The sequence below is a fragment of the Urocitellus parryii genome, chromosome 16 (assembly GCF_045843805.1).
Source record: "Urocitellus parryii isolate mUroPar1 chromosome 16, mUroPar1.hap1, whole genome shotgun sequence".
NCBI lineage: Eukaryota > Metazoa > Chordata > Mammalia > Rodentia > Sciuridae > Urocitellus > Urocitellus parryii.
The window spans coordinates 15,561,098-15,581,781 of NC_135546.1; the positions used below are offsets into that span (position 1 = coordinate 15,561,098).

Sequence of the window (20,684 nt, forward strand, 5' to 3'; positions counted from 1 at the left end):
AAAATTTTAAAAGTCACAACCCTTACACACGCGCACACAAACACACACACTCTCACCCACATGATCTAGTGAGTCCTACAGGGAAGTTATGAATTGTCCTATTTATTGCACAAATAAGGAAGACAGTTGAAATGTGAAGGCTTGAACTTGAAAAATAAAGTAATTCTCAGTTTCCCTTTCTCTTATTAATGTATATTTATCATTCAATGAGTATTTAATGTGCACAAATGAGATTTTTTTCTTTTTTTTTAAAGAGAGAGAGGAGAGAGAGAGAATTTTTTAATATTTATTTTTGAATTTTCGGCGGACACAACATCTTTGTTTGTATGTGGTGCTGAGGATCGAACCCAGGCCACACGTATGCCAGGCGAGGGCACTACCACTTGAGCCACATCCCCAGCCGGCACAAATGAGATATTTAAGCTCTGGGTAACTTGAGTGACTAATGGGATCATACCTGAACACTCAGGGAGAAAACAGCTTCTTTGAATTTGTGAGTATGTGTTTGCACACATGCATATACTCTTGCTAAGTTTGTGGATATTGGCTGCGGCTCGAGGAGTTTCTTGGGAATCTAATCTTCTCAATGGCGAGCTGTAGTGTTGCCTCTGCCAGCAGTGTAGTTCATGTGGACTTGATGCCAATTTTCTTTTCACATATGTGAAATAACAGTTTGGTGCATAGCAAACAAAACCTGGACGCCACAGAGAAGACTGGTGCTTTTCAGAAAGTGAAATGGACAGTTGGAGAGCTCATTTTTTTTCTTTAGGCAAACTCCATTTTAATTAGATTAAAGATTGCAAGAGATTGCCATATTTGTGTGAATCTCAAAGAGTCAAAGGCCAGGGCAATAAAGTATTTTTATTTTTATAGTTTTTCTGGGAAAGGCTGTTCACCGTGTGACAGCAGAGTGCTTCAAACCCAGAACCTGGTGCCAGCGCAAAATCCAAACACCATAAAGTTTCTTCCAAAGCTCAGATATTTATCGGCCCCCTCTCTTGGAGCACAGCATCTCTCAGCTTGTGCCAGCTCAGGATCACCTTCCCAGCCTCCTTGTCTTCCAAGAATGAAGCCCAAAGTAGGGCACGTCTTCAAAAGAGGAAAAGAAAAGCTGTTGAACAGCAGTCATCAAGTGAATCAAAAATCTAAGACAGCCACATTGTCCACAACAGAAAAGACTTAGCAAAAAATAGCCAAGGGAGGCTGGCCTGTGGCTCTGTTGATCACTGCTGCGTAATCCCTCCCTCTGTTTCTGAAAACTAAGAAGCTAAGCTTCTTCCTACAAATCTCCTTCATCTCACCCTCCGCATTTAGGACTGAGTGTCCTTGGCAGATTATAAAATAAATATGGAAGTGACCAGGCCACTCGTTCAAGCTTTAGGGGCTTGCGTAGTACCTGGGAATCGGTCAAAAGCCTTCTCATTGGTTCTCTCTGGTTCCCAGCTTCATCTAAAGATACTGGGGAAGGCTTTGCCTCCCATCTAGGCTGGAAGTGTATCAGAGGATCTGTGAAATCTTTGCTCACCAGGACTTAAAATCCAGGCTCCTTGGTGAATGTCCATAACAAGGTCATTGCCAGCTCACAGCTGTCAAGGAAGGCTTTCTGAGGGGAGCATCCAGGACCTGTCTACTTGGTGATAGCTCAACAAGTAGCCCCCACTGCTGGCGGCCTGGCCTTTCTTCCCACTTGCAACACTAGGCTTAACAACCACCTGCTAACGAGTGAGAGGTCTTCGTCAGAGTTGGTTCCAGGAGTGTAAGCAGGTCATAAATTACTCCAGCTCTTAGAAGCTGCCATTAGTCTTTAGTTACGGAAAAGCATATGCTCCCTTTCATCCATCCTATTTGTATTATATAATAATTGGTCTTCTTTTATGATGATAAATTTCATTTTTCTTCACTGTGCACCTCCTGAGCTTGTACTTTGTGCAGAGTTCTTTGTGAGCTGATGTTCCAGAGAAAAGACAGGAGTTAATGTTTGGTGGGGACAGTTTCAGTAGGGGAAGAGAAAGTTCTGGCGATGGATGGTGTGATGTTCATACAACAGTATGAAGGTACTTAGTGCCACTGGGCTGTACAGTTAAAAATGCTTAAAATAGCAGAATTCCTCAGGCATAATTTACCCCATTTTTTTGGAGGGTCAAAGTTATTGTTTGCTGTAAGTTCTGAGGCCCACATACATCCTCTAGCAAAATGTAAGCAGATGTGACTTACCACAAGGACTTGGCATTCCACATTTCTGATATTTCACAAAGCGGGTTATTATTTCAGATTTCTCCTATTACTAGAATACTGAATAAGGTCTTAAGTTACATTTGACAATTCTTTGCAAGAGAAATACAGACAGAATCCCTACCGATGAATTGTATGAGCCTTTCCTAAGTTGGGCCTGAGTTTCCCTCAGCACCAGTGTGCCAAAAATGACAAGAGCCTTGTTGAGCTTGGAGTACAGAACTCCGGATCCTGTCCCGAGGCTTGGTGAGTGGAGCAGGCCTCAGTCTCGGCCTCAGTTTCAGGAACTGCCTCAGCCTTTGACCATATGACCATCAACCAGTCATTCCATCCTGGTGGGCCACACTGGGGGGGGGAGGGGGGTGAAGGCCCTGTGGAATTGTCAAGACCAGCTGTGGGAACGTTTATGAGGACATGTAGCATCGTGCTGGGGTCATAGAGAAAGTGGGTGTCAGTTCCCTTTCCCTTGAGGCTTTCCTGTCAGACTATCTTGCATCCTGAGAATCCTCCCCTCCCCCTCCTGATACCCAGGTCCTCTCTCCCATCACTGCTCTCAGTACGCTGTGCTCTGCCAGACTTTGAACTGGAAAGTTCACGACAGGAGCATAGTGATGCTCTGTGAGAGGGAACGGCCGCCCCAGAGCCCCTGGCTGGGTGCCAGCGGCAGCTGTGGAAACAGCCGTGCACAGTGTCTTGGGGTGTTTGGACATCCAGCCCTTTCAAAGAAGGGCCTCAAGGCCTCACTATCTCACTCCTCAGACCTACTGCCTTTCCCTGGGGTCAGAGTCTACGCTTTCACTTGTTTCCTTTGACCTCTTGTCCTGTATTCTAAAGCCAGCAGCAAGAAAGATGCTTGTTGACACAGACCCATGTCTTTTTGGTGTACAACTTGGCCCGAGCGGATGTTCTTCAGTGTGGCATGGAAAGTCCTATCAAGACAGTCACTCTTCCTTCCATGTGCCTCCACCCTTCTCCTCCTGGCTCCAGGGAACTGTCCAGCCTGGCACTGGGCCTCACCATGAGCTAGAATTCAGTGTGTTGAAAGACAGGGGACTTTGATGGATAGTACATTCATCAACCTCTCTAAATAATAGCAGCCTTCTGTATCTCATAGACATCTCAGTGATAAGAGCTGAGCCCCTTTCCCCCCAGCACTGTGAATCACAGAGATAGCAGTGCTTCTCTGTCTTTTCCTTGAGTTTTTACATCAGCTATATACAGTTTAGCTCATAAATCTTAAATGTACAACTTGCTGAATTTTTACCTATACACCTGTGTAAATGCCACCAGGGTGAGATATAGAAAATTTTCAGTTCTCCAGACCCTCCTTATAATCAGTACCTCTCCCAATAATGCCTGTGTCACTCCAGATTAACTTTTCCCCATCTTATGCCCATTCCTGAGCTCACCTTGCCTATATAATATCATTTTAAAAATTCAGAATTAAGGCATGCACAAGGCCCTGGATTTGAACTTTAGTACCACCAAAAAAAAAAAAAAAAAAATCAGTGGTTATTGTGACAAAAAACAGCGTTGATTTTAGGAGTGCTTTTCCTGCCTTTTCCTGCCCTTTGCATTCTAATATGCCTGCTACTATCTCCTTGACCCCCCAAATCAGCTCATGGGGTAGGAAAGGTGACATCCCCATCCTCTCAGCTCTGTTGTATCACATCCCAGAATCTGCAAGAGAAGAAAAACAGACACCAGGTCACCTTGGCCCCATTTTCTAGGTGTCCTAACCTCAAGATTGTTTTCTACAGTGGACAAAGTGTGTAGTTCCTAGAGTCAGTGCAGGCTCAGTGAGCTCCCAGTGCACCAGGATCCTGCTTTTTTATGTGTGTCCTGGTCTGTTTTGAAGTTCCTCTTTCACTGTGTTCCTTGCACCAGTGATGCTGAGCTGTTGCAGCGAGCAATGTGATGAGATGTGATGGTGATTTTGCAGGAGGTACCCAGAAGCTCCCTTTTGGCTTGTGCTCCCCCACTCAAAATCCTTGTATTTAGAAGTAGAGCTTAATCTGTGAATGCTACTGTAAAAATATCTACAAGAAGCTATTATTATATTGACATTGGAGCCAAACAGGAAATTGGAGGACTCACAGATGTTATCTTCCTTAATGCATTGGGTTTTCTGCAGACCAGCTCTGTGGCCAATCAGAACAGATTCTGAAATCCGATTGAAAGGACTTGTTATCGCCATAACATTTATTCCCTGGGTCTTGCAGACTACATCATGTTCCCAGAGTTCTGAGGGCAGGAGAGAAAGAAAATGAACACAGCAAGAAAGAATTGGGACAGATTCCATCATCACCAAGAAGATATAATTATAGCATTCTTTGATATGGGGTAGAATTTGGTGTAATTCAACAATTATGTATAAGCATTTATTATATGTGTAGTATTGCACAAAGCACCATTCATGCCTCAGGGGAAGGAGATATGCCAAAAGAATTAAGACTTCAAAACTTTTTATTTTTCCATTTTTATCCATGATTTAGATTAGGACAAAATTGGCACACCTAGCGTATTTACAGATGATACTGAGTGGGAAGGAGTGCTAAAATCAGGATCCAAAAAGATTCTGACAGACAAGAGCCCAACAAGGTGGGAACACAGTGAGCACAAGTGTAGGGAGGAACTTGGATTTAAAAACAAAAAGAAACCTGAAGTTTTCATGAGTTCAGAATGGGAAACAAGACTGAACAGCCCTGTGAGAAGAGGTTTTAGATACTTGCAAGCATGTGATTGAAGCTGTGGTAAGCAGGGACCACTGCTGTAACCAGCTATGAGTGCCAAGTTTCCCTTTTCCCTTTTTTTTTTTTAATAATCATTCTAGAGAACTCTTCCTGCATTCTAGTCATCAGCATGCTTCATCTCCTTGTCTTTAATATCCCACATTTATTTTCTCTTAATGTAATGGTCCAAAGCAAGACAGTCATGGTGTTAATTCACAGCGAATGTTAATTCAGTTCATTTGCAAGGCAAGGACTCACTCTCATCACATAATCTTTTGCTAGTACATCACTTTTTTCATTTCCAGGCATTTTCCTATGATGTTGGTAGATGCAGGCTTGGTCCTCCTACCCCAAAGAAGAGCAGGCTCATACAGAGGAGGGGCAGTGCTACAGTGCAGCAGGTTCAAAAATACAGAGATTGGCCTAGTTCATAGGAGAAAAGGTCATTGGAGGGAAGACATTATCCTTCTTCCACTAAAAAAAAAAAAAAAAAAAAAAATTCACAGAGAAAGAGTTTGGCAATGGCAATGGCAAGGCCAAGTTAAACAGGATGCAGCCTTCTCTCCAAGCCTTTCCACCACTGCATGGTCTCTGTTCACATCGTGCCTCGGGTCACTTCCTATCTGTGAATGGGTTCATTGACCTGTAAGGAGGGGTGGGAGGTGGAGATTATGTTTGCCTAAACTCATTGAGGGAAGTGATCCCACAAGTTTCCCAAGGATAAGAGAATGCTTATCTCCCCCTTTTGCCCTCCTCCTCCACTGTAAAACAACCACCACCCACCACAGCAAAAGCTGTAGCACAGAACTGCATTGGAGGCAGATAGGGCCAAGTTTATCCTGGTCCTCTCTGGGGCCTACTGAGGTCCTGGCTCTATGTCTTTACTAGACCAGTGCCTCCCAAATGACCTTAGGGATTATCAGAGGGATGACAATAGTGGGGGGGGGGCACTTAAAAGAAGGCTGAGGGCAAAGCTTAGTGGCAAATCACTTGTCTAGCATGTGTAAGGCCCCAGGCTTCATCTTCAGTGCTGAAGAAAATACAGAACATCAATCAACAACCAACCAGAGAAGACCTGCATGACCCTTCACCAAAACCCTGATATTTCATGTTGCCATCACTTCAGGGAATGTGGAATCTGATTTTATCTTAAACCCAGTTCAAGTAAAGTATCATGAATTCTTTATAGGCTACCTCTATGGGCTGCATTATCATAACTTTCTGAAGTATTGAGGCAGATCAGTTGGTTAATTTTCATATTAGATTTTGTCTGTGAGCCGTCATCAAGAGGCAGCTTTGGTACATGAGGCTGGTTTTAGTTCCCCATAATATTCCGGTCATTGGGTATATTCACTGTTGTTATAACAATAATACTTTACAGGAGCCCAGATTATAAAATTCTAATAATATAGGGACTTTTGTTGGCATAAATGAAAATATTGGCATGAAATCTTAAAACTGCAATATTGGTTCTACTTACAAGTTCACAAAAAGACTTGATCTGACTCATCAGATAGATGTGACCTTTCATTGGAGACTTAATGTTTCTTTGCACCTTAAGTCATCAACCTTTGTTTTGTTTTTTGTTTATATATTAGTTGTTGATGGACCTTTATTTTATTTATTTATATGTAGTGGTGCGAATTGAACCCAGGGCCTCCCACATGCTAGGCAAGTGTTCTACCACTGAGCCCCAGCCCCATAGACCTTTGGGTTAAGAGTGAAAAATTGAGGCCCAGGACTACTCTTTGATCCAACTGGGATTCAAACCCAGATCTCTTGAGTCCTGCCAGTATTTTTCTCCTAATTCATTCTACCCCCACCCCACCTTTTCTTATTTTAATACTTTCCTGGAATCAAGACTATGGTCTACAAACAGAATTTCTACCAACTTGATTCCTGTGTGCCCCAGTTAGATTTCTAAAACAGCAGTTTTCTCAGCACAAAGAATCCAATTTCTGTTATCAGAAGCCATGGTTTGGCACCTCTGCAGCATGGTATCCCATGTAGCAGTGCTGTTGAAGGAGGGGACTGACACCTACCTTGTACAGGCTATTGCTGTGCAGTTGAATTGCTTTTTCAGATATAATCTCTCTTCTTTGTGTGATATAACAGGCCACCTCCCTGTACCTGCTCCCATCCCTCCAGTCCCTTTAGCACCCTCACTAGGATTAATCTTAAAACTGTTTTTTTAGCAGCTCATCCCTGTGACCAGGTACATCCCCACTGCCCCCACATTAAAGATCCAAACTCCTCAGTGGTCCTCCAAGAGCCCCCAGCCAGAACAGTGTCCTCAGTGACTCCAAAACATGCCACAGTCATTCCCTGTTCTTTCTGCTCGCATAAACATTCTTTTTCCTTTCTGTGCCTTAGACTGTGAGCTCTGAGCTCCTGAAATGGTTCCTGATGTAGGAGACATTGTAAGCAGAACTGCTTTACTCTTGTGGCATTGCTGCTATAACTTCTGTTCTCTGAAACCAGCTGTGAGCTTCTGTGGACAAGTTCTCTAATTTCCTCAGTCCCCAGTGCTGCTAGAGTCTCAGGAATTATTCCACAGAGCTCTGGATCCAAAGAAATGTGCCATTGCTATGTGCCGTTTATTAATAGTTAGGACCAAACAACTTACTAAGGGCATAGTTATATCCTAACTAAAGTAACGATTTGAAGAGAACACGTAAAAAAGCAAATTCAACTTTTTTTTTTTTCCCTGAAAAACCAGTTACTAATGAGACAAGCGATGCTGTTTGGTACTGCACAGCTAGTCCCCTGACCTCAGAACAGGGAGGCCCCTGCCACACTCCTGTCCTGTTCTACTTTGATACCTGCAATCTACATGCTTTTTGCAAAACTTCTGCCCAAAACCCAGTTGTGCAAAGTCATAGGATTCTCAAGTGGAATGTGGCACAAACTAACATTGGCACTGTAAACCCACTTTGATCTAGAGGTTTTTGCAGTGCCTGACAGATGTTGGGTGTCATGTTGACTCCCTCAAAAATTTAAAATATCCCACAGCACTGATGGATTCACTGCAGTGCCGAAGTACTGTGACACACAGTTTGGTAGCCAAGGGTCTAGAATATAGGTGTAATAACACTTACTTGTTCCCCAAGGTGCATTGGATAATATGATCCTCAAATAAGTGGTTAATAAATATTTATTAGTGGTTTTTTTTTTTTTTTTTTTTTTTTTTTTTTTTTTTTTTTTTGGTGGTAGTGCCAGATCTGATAGTTTACTTTTAGGGCCTAAATGCTCTCCTACTGAACCACTTCCCCAAACCTTTGTATTTTTTATTTTAAGACAGTATTTTGCTTAAGATGCCCAGGCTGGTCTCAAACTTGCTATCCTCCTGCCTCAGTCATCTAAGTAGGCTTACAAGCATTCATTAATGTACACAGCTTTAATAGCATCTTAATCCTTTACCACCTGATGGGCCCCAAGAGCCACAGCTTCAGCAACATGCTGAGTTCTCACGGCAATAATTCAAATAAAATCTGTTCAAACATCTTTTGGGGATGCTGTAAAAATTTTCTGTACTGACTGGAGGTTGCCTTAGATGACCTTTTAATTCATTCCAGGGCCAAGTTTCTTTAATTCAGTAGCAGCATATGTAGCCTAAGACTGGTATCTACATAATTGCATGGCCATGGAGAGAATGAAACTTTTCAAAGCCTTATGCCAAAATGTAAAACAAGTAGGATTCTAACAAGCTGAATTTGTTGAGGCGGAGGAGCTAGAGACACAAAACTGCTGTTTCCTTACTTAATAAGGTAGATTTGTTGATACACCTCCTTCTTTCCAAATGCCACAAACATTCACTATGTAGTATCATGCCAAGAAAACCAAAATACGTTCCAAAAAGTAGAAATAGCTCAAAAACCATATCACTATGCTACACAGCTTTTAAAAAATGCACATTAAATAATTTAAAATTAGAAAATAAAACTCTCCCACTGGGAAATTTAAAAATTACTGTTGGGTCAATGTGAAAAACAAAACCAAAATTCTAGGCCATGTGGAGAATAATGTGAAAATTCTAAACATGCATTTTTTTAGTACAGCTAATACAGTGATAGGAAAAATTCGCCAGCCTAAGTTTTTTATATGACTTGCAGAAATGAATGAAAATAAAAGAGAGTATGTATTAAATTAAGAAATTATAATAAGAACAACAACAACAAAAATTAATCCAGGAATAGCAGAAGTAAAAGCTTAGAAAAGTGCTTGACATGTAGTAAACACTTAATAGGTATTAGATATTACTATTATTTAGTTATTTAAAATGTAGAGGAGTTTTTGTAAGTGGCACAGAAAAATCTCTAGGACACAATGTTTTAAATAGAAAAACAAGAACAAAACTAAGTTTAGGGCCGGTGGTGTAGTTCATTGGTGGAGGACTTGCATAGCATGCTTTAGGCCTTGGATTCAACCCCCAACAAAAAAATGTTTAAAAAAGTTTTTCCCCCCTAGGACAGGGAAATTTGAATATGGACTCCATGCTGTTGAATCGATGTTAACTTTCCTAGGTGTGGTAATGTTGTATAAGAGAATGTCCTTAAGGGACATGTGCAGACATAGTCCAAGGATGTCTGCAACTGGGGACTTCTCAATGATTGGGAGGGAAAGCAAACAGGTATTGAGAAAAGTAACAAAATATTATTGATTACTATATGTAGGTGAACAGCAAGGAGTACTCATTCAAGTTTTCTCTACGTGGGATACTTTTCAAACAAAAACTTAAAATATTATTATAGAACACTAAGGTACAGAATACGTCTAGTAGTGTGCCTTCAAAAAAAATAATGTATGAATATACATTTGTTTATATGCTTTTATGGGTATAAACACTCTCTAAAAGGGTATACTAGAAACTGACAGTGGTGGTTGCTACTGGAGAAAGGAAATACTAGTTGAATGTGGGTCAGGACTGGGAAACTTTTTAATCTTGCACTGTGTGTTACATCTCCATCTTTAAAACAAACAAGCAAAAAAATACTGTTGTTTTTTTTTTTAAGCTCTGGTCCTATGCACAGTTTCACTGTTGACCTCCAGCTGGGTACATGAAATAAGAATGCTTAGGGCCCCCAGACCGCTTGGGGGAGGGTTCATTTGTCTGTGTCCCTCTCAGACTGCCCAACTCTGCTACCACATGCAGGAGGTTCTCCCGGCCCAGTATGCCACCCCAGCTCAGAGCAGCCCTTTGGCCTCATCCCTGTGAAGGTTCCATGAGGGCGTTTTTACAGCTGGTTGAAGGTGGTGAGCATGTGAGCTGGTCCTCAGGGCAGGGATTAAAATAAGGTGTGGGCTTCCTGTTTTTACCATGACTCAGATGTGTGAGAGAATATTTCTGTGGGATTCTCTTAATATATAACTTGTTTACCCTGACACCAGAGAGAGCCCTGGTGTTGGGGTTGGAACTCAGGGGGGAGAAGTACCTATCCCTGGAGGTGACTTCTAGTGATTATGGACCAGAACTAATAATCCTTTGACTGTGGCTTTGGACCCAAAGATTTTCATAGTGGGAAGGGACTTATCTGTGGACCTAAACCTCTTCCTTGGCAAATAAAGGAAGACACCAAGGCCAGGCAAGGTCCAGTGACTTGGCTAAATCACACAGCTAGTAACTATAAGGTACACAGTGGCCTGAGACACCTATAAAGATACTAGGCTCTGAGGCTTCTGCAGCAACACATGGTACTAGTGAGGCTTCCCACCTCACCTGCCAGCTTTGAGGCACTGTTCCCTTTAAGCAGTTCACCTTGTCCATGTTAAGGACTCTAATGCCTTCAGGAGCCCCAGAGGCTGGCAAGGATGCCAGTGTCACCTCCCACCAGAAGGTGACAGGTAAACTGGCAGAGGATGTCATGCTTTGCCCTGGGTGCATTAAAGTACCCAGTGGGGAAATTTGACAGAGAACTTGGTTCTTATTACTAACTTTATTTTGACAAAGTTCGCACATGCAAAATGACTCAGTGAAAATCTGCTTACCACCACTCACTCAAAAAGTGAAGTGAGATATTTAGATGAAGTCCCTCATAGTGATCCCTTCCATTCCCCAGCCCCTCCGCATTTGTGCTTATTATGACTGTGGAGGCCTCAGTAACCTTGCTGCCTATATGTTGTTTCCCTAGGTACTCTCTCATCTTAGTTCCATATTTTAAACCTTTATATAATGATGTCAGGTTGTTTAGATGCTCCTAAACTCCCTTCTTTCAAGTGAGTGTATTTTTAATAATGTATTTTAATAGATACACAAAAATACCAAACTGCATATTAATGGGGTAACATGACATTTTGATACAGGTATACATTGTGTAATGTTTTGATACAGGTATACATTGTATAATGTTTAAATAGGGTTTCTTTGCCTGGCATGCTTCCCTAAACAGTGATTTCCAGTTCTATCCATGTTGTTGCAGATGACGGGATTTCATTCTTGTTTATGGCAAAATAGTATTCCATTATGTGATATACTGTTTTTTTTTAATCCATTTATCAGGTTGTTTCTTTTTCCTTACTGTTGTAAATAGTTCTGTAGTGAACACAGACATTCAGAGGTCTTTTTGATATACTGATTTCATTTCCTATATCTAGGAGTAGGATTGCCAGATCATATAGTAGTTCCATTTTTCGAGGAATTTCCATATTATTTTCCACAGGAGCTGCACTATATTTCTACCCACCAGGCATAAATGTTCTCTTTCTTCTACATTCTCCACGGGATTTATCTTTAGTCTTTTTTTTTTTTTTAGGTTGTCGATAGACCTTTATTTTATTTATTTATATGTGGTGCTAAGAAACAAACCCATTGCCTCACACGTGCCAGGCAGCCAAGTGCACTACTGCTGAGCCCCAGACCCAGTCCCACTGTAGTCTTTTTGATACAAGCCATTCTTACTGGGATAAGGTGATATCTTATCATGGTTTTGATTTTAATTTTCCTGATGATTAGTGATATTGAGCATTTTTTCAAGTACATGTTAGCCATTTATGTGTCATCTTTTAGAAATGTCTGTTTAGCTCTGTTGTCCATTTTTTAATTAGATTTTTTTGCTATTAAGTTTTGGAGTTCCAGCTGAACACAGTGGCATATGCCTGTAATCCCAGTGACTTGGGAGACTGAAGCAAAAAAATTGCAAGTTTGAGACTATCCTCAGCAAGTTAGTGAAGCCTAGCAACTTAGCAAGACCCTATTTCAAAACAATATATATATAAAAGCTGGGGATGAAGTTCCTTATGTATCTTCTATATGAACATCTCATAAGATGTATACATTCCATAGATTGCCTCTACAGTCTGTTGTTTGCCGTGCAAAGCTTTATAGCTTGATGTAATCCCATTTGTCTATTTTGCTTTTATTTCCTATGCCTTTGAGGTCTTGTCCAAAAAATTCCAGTGTCCTGAAGCATTTTCCCTATGTTCTCTTCTAATAGTTTCATGGTTTCAGATCTTCTATATGTCTTTAATCCGTTTTAAGTTGATTTAATGGAAGATAGGGCCTAGTTTTAAGTCTTTTTGCATGTAGATATTCAGTTTTTCCAGCACCATTTATGGAAATGATTGTCCTTTCTCCAATACGTATTCTTAGCACATCTATCAAAAATCAATTGGCTACAGATATGGAGGTCCACTTATAGAGTCCCTATTCTCTTCCATTGGTCTGTGTGTGTGTCGTGTCATTTTGATTATTGCAGCTTTGTAGTATGTTTTAAAGTCAGGTGATATAATATTTCCTCTTTTGTTCTTTTTGTTTAAGATGGCTTTAATTATTTGTGGTTCCATATAAAAATTTTAATTGGTTTTAATTTTTAATTGGTTTTACAAGTTCTATGAAGATTGTCATTGGTATTTTGATATAAATTGCATAAATCACTTGACATGTTAACAATATTGATTCTTCCAATCCATGAGCATAGGATATCTTTCCTCATTTTTTGTGTCCTCTTCAATTTCTTTTTTCTTTTTTTCTCCCCCCAACTTCCTGTTTTGTAGTACTGGGCATTGAACCCAGGGGGTTCTACCACTAAGCTATATTCCCAGCCATTTTTATTTTTTATTTTGAAACAGGATCTTGGTTAGTTGCCCAAGCTGGCCTTGAGCTTGTGGATCTTCCTGTCTTAGCCTCCCAAGTCATTGGGATTACAGGTGTGCACCACCACACCTAGCTTTTTTCAATTTCTTCCATTGGTGTTATAATTTTCTTTGTAGAAATCTTCCACTGGAGTTTATTTTTTCAGTGTATTTCAGCCTTTTTCACCACAGCACAGCACTTTATTGTATTTTAGTTGAAAATCCATCCATTTTCAGTTCTTTCTATAGATAGTAAAACTAACGTTCCAGTGCCTATGCCTGTGCTTATTCTGTGGACATGATATAGACAGATTTGAGAGCCCTTTTCTCATTCTCTCTGTAACCTCTTCTTGTCAATATAATCACTATATGGAATTCAGTGGTTGAGTCTCCTCCTGCCTCAGGGATTTGTGACTCATAAAAGTGGGCGTCTATCTGAGCATGCCCTGGTTTACATCAGGGTTTTTAATTTGGATAGTGATTCATAAAAGTTACTGGAAATTTTGTTTCTTGTTTTTTTTGTTTTTCTTCAAAATAAGGGTTCCAAGTGCTTTACCTCAGACCTGTTGAGTAAAATTTCTTAGAAGAAAAACTGTTCTTGGAGAAACTCCTCATGCCTAATGCTCTCCACTGATTTACTACCCCAACTATGTTTTTGACAGGCAAAGCCGAGGATACCAGCCAAATTTTTCCCTCTTCTCCTTGCTAGATGTGGAATGTGGGCCCCTAGACGATAGGCAGGCCCTATAAGAAGAAGTGGGACTCCAGGGGAAAAACTGTTGTAACATCAGAAACCTTCCTGGTATGGTCCTAGGCTGCTTGTGGTACCATTTAACTCCTAATCTGCATCATCCCTTTTAGAAACCTCTCCTTGAAGCAGGCTGGTGAATGAGTGTTTTTCTTCCTTCTATGTTAAAAAGCCTTATCCTCCTTAACCGTAGATACTAGGTGTGTTAGCTTTCTGTTACCATAACTAAATATTTGTGATAATTATAAAGAAAAAAAGGTTTATTTTGGCACACAGCTTTGGAGGTTCCAGTCTATGGTCAATTGACCCATGATTTGGGGCCTTTGGTGGGGCAGCACATCATGGTAGGAGCAAAACCACTCACATCCTGAGCCAGGGAGAAGAGAAAGGAAGAGGAATGACCTAACTTCCTTCCACTAGGTCCTACCTCTTAAAGATTCTGCCACCTCCCAGTAGCACCTGGGGATCAAGCCATTAGCACATGGGCTTTTAGGGGATGTTCAAGCTCTAAACTATAGCACTAGGACAATCACTTATTCCCTATTGTGCTAGATCTAGGGGTTGGGGTCTGCCTTCACTAAAGTTGTGATCTGCTGCTAAGGGCTGCACATAAATGCATTTATAAATGAAGAAATTATATATGGCGCACCAGAAATACATAAGGGATGGGTGTACAGACCCAAAGTGGGGATGATTCCAGTTTGGGGAAGAAGGCTTCACAGAATAGGAGCCATTTGATCTGTGTTGAGAAATGATAGGATTTTCAGAGAAGATAAGCAACAAGAACAGCAGTTCAAAGGCTTTTTTTTTTTTTAAGGTATCCAGAGAGCAGGATGCATGGAAGAATGATGTTGAGAGATAAAGCTGGGAGAAGGTTGAGGGGTTGGGGCCAGTCTGGGAAGCATTCTGAATGGCATATCTTGAAGATTTCTGGAGTCACAGATTCACATTAGGTAGAGGAGAAACACAGAAGGGCCTGTTAGAAAAGTGTCTTTGGCAGGCAGGAAAGACATGAGCTCGAAAGGAAGAGCTGGAGGCCTGATGAAGAGACAGGAAAAGGGCATGGCACTAGAGAAAAGGAAGGAAGGGATGCTGCTGTGTCAGGAATGAGCAAGATGGAGCTCAGTAGACTGAGGGCAGCTTTATGTTTCCACTCCTTTTGTCAGAGTGGTCAGATAATAAAGCAGCAATATTTGTAACAATGGTTAAAGCTAAGAAAACAAAATGCAGGGTAGTGTGGAAATAATTGTATCTACTTCTAAATAAGCACAAGAGTTTGAGGTACATAAAATAAAAGAGTATCTATTAAAAATGTTAGCAAGCCATTCCATATGTCTTAACTTCCAAATGGTGCTCTCTGCACACTGAAGTTGCGAAGGAGAGCTCTTGTCTGCATGTGTGCTCAGGGAGCCAGCATCCAGAGCTTCTGCTCTTTCTCCTGGTTGGTGGTGTGAGCCAATGACCTTTCTTAAAACAGGATTTTCCTGTTGCCCAGACATCTTCCAAGTTCTGCTGACAGCCTTTATGCCTCCTTGAGTGTGCCCTTCAGGGTACCACTCACCTTTGTCTTTTGGGGGAAAGGGAGCAGCTTGCTGAGTTCCTCTGAACCCCTTCCATGGGTCATATGATTCAGTTCTAAATCTGAGATACTGGGAATATATGCAACCATATTGGATTAGGGGCTGAAAGTATCTAAAGATTCCCTGGCCTTTTCTGTTGACATGGGCCAACATACAGAGCTAGTGAGCTCTGAGGAGTGATTATGTTCTCATTGTTATTCAGTGATGAAACTGGGGCAGAAAGAACTTGGCAAGATACCCTCAGGTGTGTGCTTGATGCAGACACTGCTCTGCCCTGGAAGAGTACAGTGATGTTATAGAAATGATGGGATAGGGGTTCCCCAGGCTGCCAGCTTAGTTCAGTTCCACCTGCATCGGTCACAGTCTCACCCTGAATTATAAAGGCCCAGAAACTTGGTCTTGTCAGAGTACCCAGAGTTGATACATATGAACTCACTAGAGGAAAAACAGAACTTGGTGTGTGTGTGTGGGGGGGGGGGATGTCTTTTTATCAGGTCTTTGGTCAACACATTCTACATGGAAACCCAAAGTTACCATGGAATTACTTGCTAATCATGGATCAGAGCAAATTAGTGATCTTAACTGGCTGTGTCCCCTTTCCACTGTAGAAATACATAACTGCCAGAGAAGGGGACTACATCTCTAGAACATAGTCGGCATAGCTTCTGGGAGCAATGGCTGTTTCTAGGTCTGGACAATAATCTTTTTCAAAACTAAAGGGTCATACCCAGGTCAATCAGGGAAGATAAATAAATGGAGAGGAAGAGGAAAAACTCTACCTAACCTTTTATGTCCAAAAAATCCTGAGGAATCCACAAAAGAGCTATTAGAATTAATCAATGAATTCGGTAAGGTTGCAGGATAAGTATACAAAAATCAATTGTATTTTAAAAAGTTGCTGTGAACATTCTAAAAATGAAATCAGAAAACCAATTCCATAGGTAATAGCATCAAAAAATGAAACACTCAAGAGTCAATTTAACAAAATAAGTACAATATTTTATTCTGAAATTGTAATTGAAAACTTAAAGATGCTATAAATAGATGGAAGATAACTCATGCTTTTCAATTGGAATAATTAATATTATTAAGATGGCCTTATACTCCAAATTAGTCTACAAACTCAATACATTCTCTATCGGAATTGTAGCTACCCTTTTCACAGAAATTGACAGCCTGGTTTTAAAATGTATGTGGATCTGCACACAGTGGCACACACCTGTAATTCCAGCACCTCAGGAGGCTGAGGCAGGAGAATCAAGAGTTCAAAGCCAGCCTTCACAACTTAGCAAAACCATGTGTCTAAATAAAAGATTTTAAATGGACCAGAGATGTGGCTCAGTGATTAAGTGCCCCTGGGGTTCAATCCCTGGTATCAAAACAAACAAGCAAAAAAAAAAGTATATGGAAATTCATGGGACCCATAACAGCCAGAACTATCTTGAAAAAGAAGTGTGAGGTTGTTGGCTCCAGTTTCCTGATTTTAAAACTTGCTATAAAACTGTGGTGCTGACAAAAGGATTGCCGTGTTGATTATGACTTATTGAGTTATGACTTATTGATTATGACTTATTATCTATGCTTATTGAGTTTTGACAAAGATGCAAACCAGCTCAATGGATATAGAATGGTACTGGGACCATTCTAAATCTACATGCAAAATTATGAAGTTGAACCTCTATTTCACACCATTTACAAAAATGAAAATGATCATAAACTTAAAGCAAGAGCCAATGCTCTAAAACCTTAGAAGAAAATATAGCCATAAATCCTCATGAACTAAATTAGGCAACGATTTCTTATATACGACACCAAAAGCAACAGAAGAAAAAAAAAATAACTTGGACATCATCAAAATTGAAGCATTTGTTCTTTTAAGAACATTATCAAGAAAGTGAAAAGAGAACCCACAGAATGGGGGAAAATATTTGCTAGTCATGTTTCTAATAAGAGATGATATTCAAAATATATAGTGAACTATTACAATTTATACTTTTAAAAAACAGAGCTCAATCAACTGTACTAGCGAGGATGTAGAGAATAGAAGCAATTTCTGTTACTTTATGTATTTGCATTTTAGATTTTATGAATCATACAAATGTATTAATATGGCTTAAATTCCCCTTAGTATTTATTTTTTAAATATTTAATATTTGTTTTAAAATATTATTTTTTGGTATTTATTTATTTAACATTTATTTATTAGTAAATTAGGGTCTAAGTTGCCCAGGTTGACCTCTAACCAAGGATCTTCCTACCTCATTCACCACCATGCCCAGCTCTTAAGTTCCTCTTTTAATGAAGTGTTTTTAAATTTGTTTGTCCTTTCTATTGTCATTTTTCATATACTGCTTAATATCTTTCAGTGGTTACAAGAAGTTTCAGAATTAGTCTATTTTCACTTACCTGATCAAACAAAACAAGAATCTAAAAATACTGGAAAACTTACCCCTTGGAAACGTTTTTTTTTCTTTCAGTTTCCATGCCTTATATTTTATTTTTACGTTAAGTGATGAATCCCAGAAGGAGCTGTTATCATCTTTGATGTCAGTAATCTTTTTTTTTTTTTTTAGTTCTTTTTAGTTTTAGGGGTTCATTTTGACATAATTATATAAGCATGGAATATAATTTGCTCCAATACTTCTCCCTTCCCTCTACTGATCTTTCTTCTAATTTTTTATAGTTTTTTTTTTAATTAGTGCATTATACACAATGGAGTTTTACTTGGCCATAAAGAAAAATGAAATGATAGCATTTGCTGGTAAATGGATGGAACTGTCAGTAGCCTTTATATTATCCATACATTCTGGAGTTATAGATTTCTTATTTTTTTAATATTTATTTTTTAGTTGTAACTGGACACAATACCTTTATTTTTTTTTTATTTATTTTTATGTGGTGCTAAGGATCGAACCTGGCAGGCTCACACGTGCTAAGCAAGTGCTCCACCACTGTGCCACAACCCTGGCCCTCGACTCCTTCTTATAATTGTATACTTTCAGATCAGATCATTTGCCTTTAAACCTAAAGAACGTTCCCTAGTGTGTTCATTAGATTAAACATCCTTTTATATTACTTACAGAGCATCTCTCTATCAGAAATTATGAATTCTCTTAGATGGGTTGGGTGGATTTTTTTTTTTTTCCCTTAAAGCATCTTTACTTCACATTCCTTTTAGGAGACATTTTTCCTGGATATAAAATTTTAGGTTGCCATTTTCTTTCAGAACTTCTGAAGATTGAATTCTCTTATTTTTAACCTGTGCAGTTTTTATTGAAAAATTGGCATTCACTCTTATCATTGATGTTTCCCTGAGGTGTTGTATGTTTGTTTTTTTCAGTACAGCTTCAAGGATTTTGTCCTTATCTTTGCTTTTCATCAGTTTGACTAAGATGTACCTAATTTTCATCTTATTCCTCTTCCCTGAGGCTCACTAAGCTTCTTGAATCTTCAGGGTAGATATGTATGCTCAGATTTGGAAAATTATCTGCCACTGCTTTTTCAAATATTTCCTTTCATGGAAATCTAACTACATACACATGAGATCATTCAACCATGTTTCAAATCTACATCATATTCTGGGGTTTTCTTCTCTTTTTTCTGTGTTTTGAATATCTGTCTACTGGCTTACTAAGCATATCTGCTTCTGTATCCAGTATGCTATTTAAACCCATCCAATGAGTTATTTTGCAATACTGGGGAGCCCAGGGGTAATCTACCACTAAGCTATATCTCTAGAACCTATCCCCCATCTTTTTTTTTTTTTTAATTTTTGTCATATGGATTGAACCCAAGTGCACTTTACTGTTGAGTTTCATCTCCAGACCTTTTGGTTTGTTTGTTTTTCTGACCTCAAACTTGGGACCTTCCTGCCTCAGCCTCCCAAGTAGCTGGAATTACAGGTGTGTGCCACTGTACCCAGCCATCCAATGAGTTCTTAATCTCAGAAGTTATTTTTAGGACTCCTGGAACACTTTTTGGATTTTTCTCAAAATTCTAAATCTCCATTAAAATATTCTGTCATCCAGTTTGCCTATTTTTTTTTTCTCTTTTGAACATGTCATTCACTGTTATTACGAAGTGCTTGTCTGCTAAATCTCATATCTGGATCATCTCTGATTTGTATCTAGTCACTGTTTTATCTCTTAATTTTTTGGTCACTTTTTACAGCTTATTTTGAATACCTAATAATTTTTTATTATTTTGTTGTTCTTGTTTTGTTTCGCATTTTGGCCTGGTTTAGAGTTGTTGGACAGATATATTTCAGTACTCCCCTTCTAGAATATAGTTGATGATGTCATGGGCGGCCTTTCTGGAGTTCTGACTAAATGTTTGGTGTATTTACATAGTCTGACTTGACCCACAGTCCAGCCTCCCTGGTACTGTGGGGTATCTTCCATCTCCACTAGCCTCCGTGTCACTTCCCAGCAGGTATTTCCTCCAGGCTTTTAGGCATCTCACTCCCAGACTGTAATCCAGGCATTAGCCAAGGAAACCTGGGTAATTACCATGCAGATTTCTGGATTGTCTGAGCTACATCCACCTCTGCCTCCCTCTTCCCAAACCCCAGGCTTCTTGGCAGCATCAGACTCCAATTTCTGCCTCATCCCTCTGTCAGGATATTGTTCCCTGCTTGAACTCCTTCAGAGGTTTCTCTTAAAACCTGGTCAGTTATATTGCATATATTTTATATATCTTGTCCCATTTTTTTTATTGTTTATGGCAGAGAGGTAAGTGTGACACCATTTACTTTATCATGGTTGGAATTGGAAGTCAGCAATTTGCTGTCTTGGTTTCTTTGTTATTTCTTTTTCTTTTTCTTTAAGTTGTAGTTGGACACAATACTTTTATTTATCCATTTTTTCTTATGTGGTGCTGAGGATCAAACCTAGCACCTCGCACATGCTAGGCGAGTGCTCCACCACTGAGCCACAACTCCAGCCCCTTTGTATTACTTCTTTAGATATTCATTTTAAAAGGGAAAAACCATGGACCATTTTAAGATTGTGTCATAGTAATTTTACTATTCAGTTATGTTTCCCGATATGTAGACTTTGGATTCCTTTATCCCTTAGCTAGAATATGACACATCTTTATTTTTAGCAGCATCTTTGTTAATATATGAGTGATCCGATTGGCCTGTTCTACTTTGTTGTTCACTTATTAGAAAATAGCTCTTTTGTATTGACTTGGTGTGACATTTGTCTCCTGTTGAGAATCTGTTCTAGCTTGACCCTGTTGTCTGGTAAGCCTGATCCTGGTCACAGCATATCCTGGCCAAAAAAAGAACTTCTGTCCTAGGTGACTCCTGAAGTGGCAGCCACT

At 39.8% G+C, this 20,684-nt stretch overlaps 1 protein-coding gene across 2 annotated transcripts in view; it reads left to right on the forward strand.

Moving 5' to 3' along the window:
* Atg7 (autophagy related 7) overlaps positions 1-20,684 on the forward strand; it is a 251,626-nt gene that overhangs the window by 186,934 nt on the left and 44,008 nt on the right. The gene's annotated exons all lie outside the window — the stretch shown is intronic.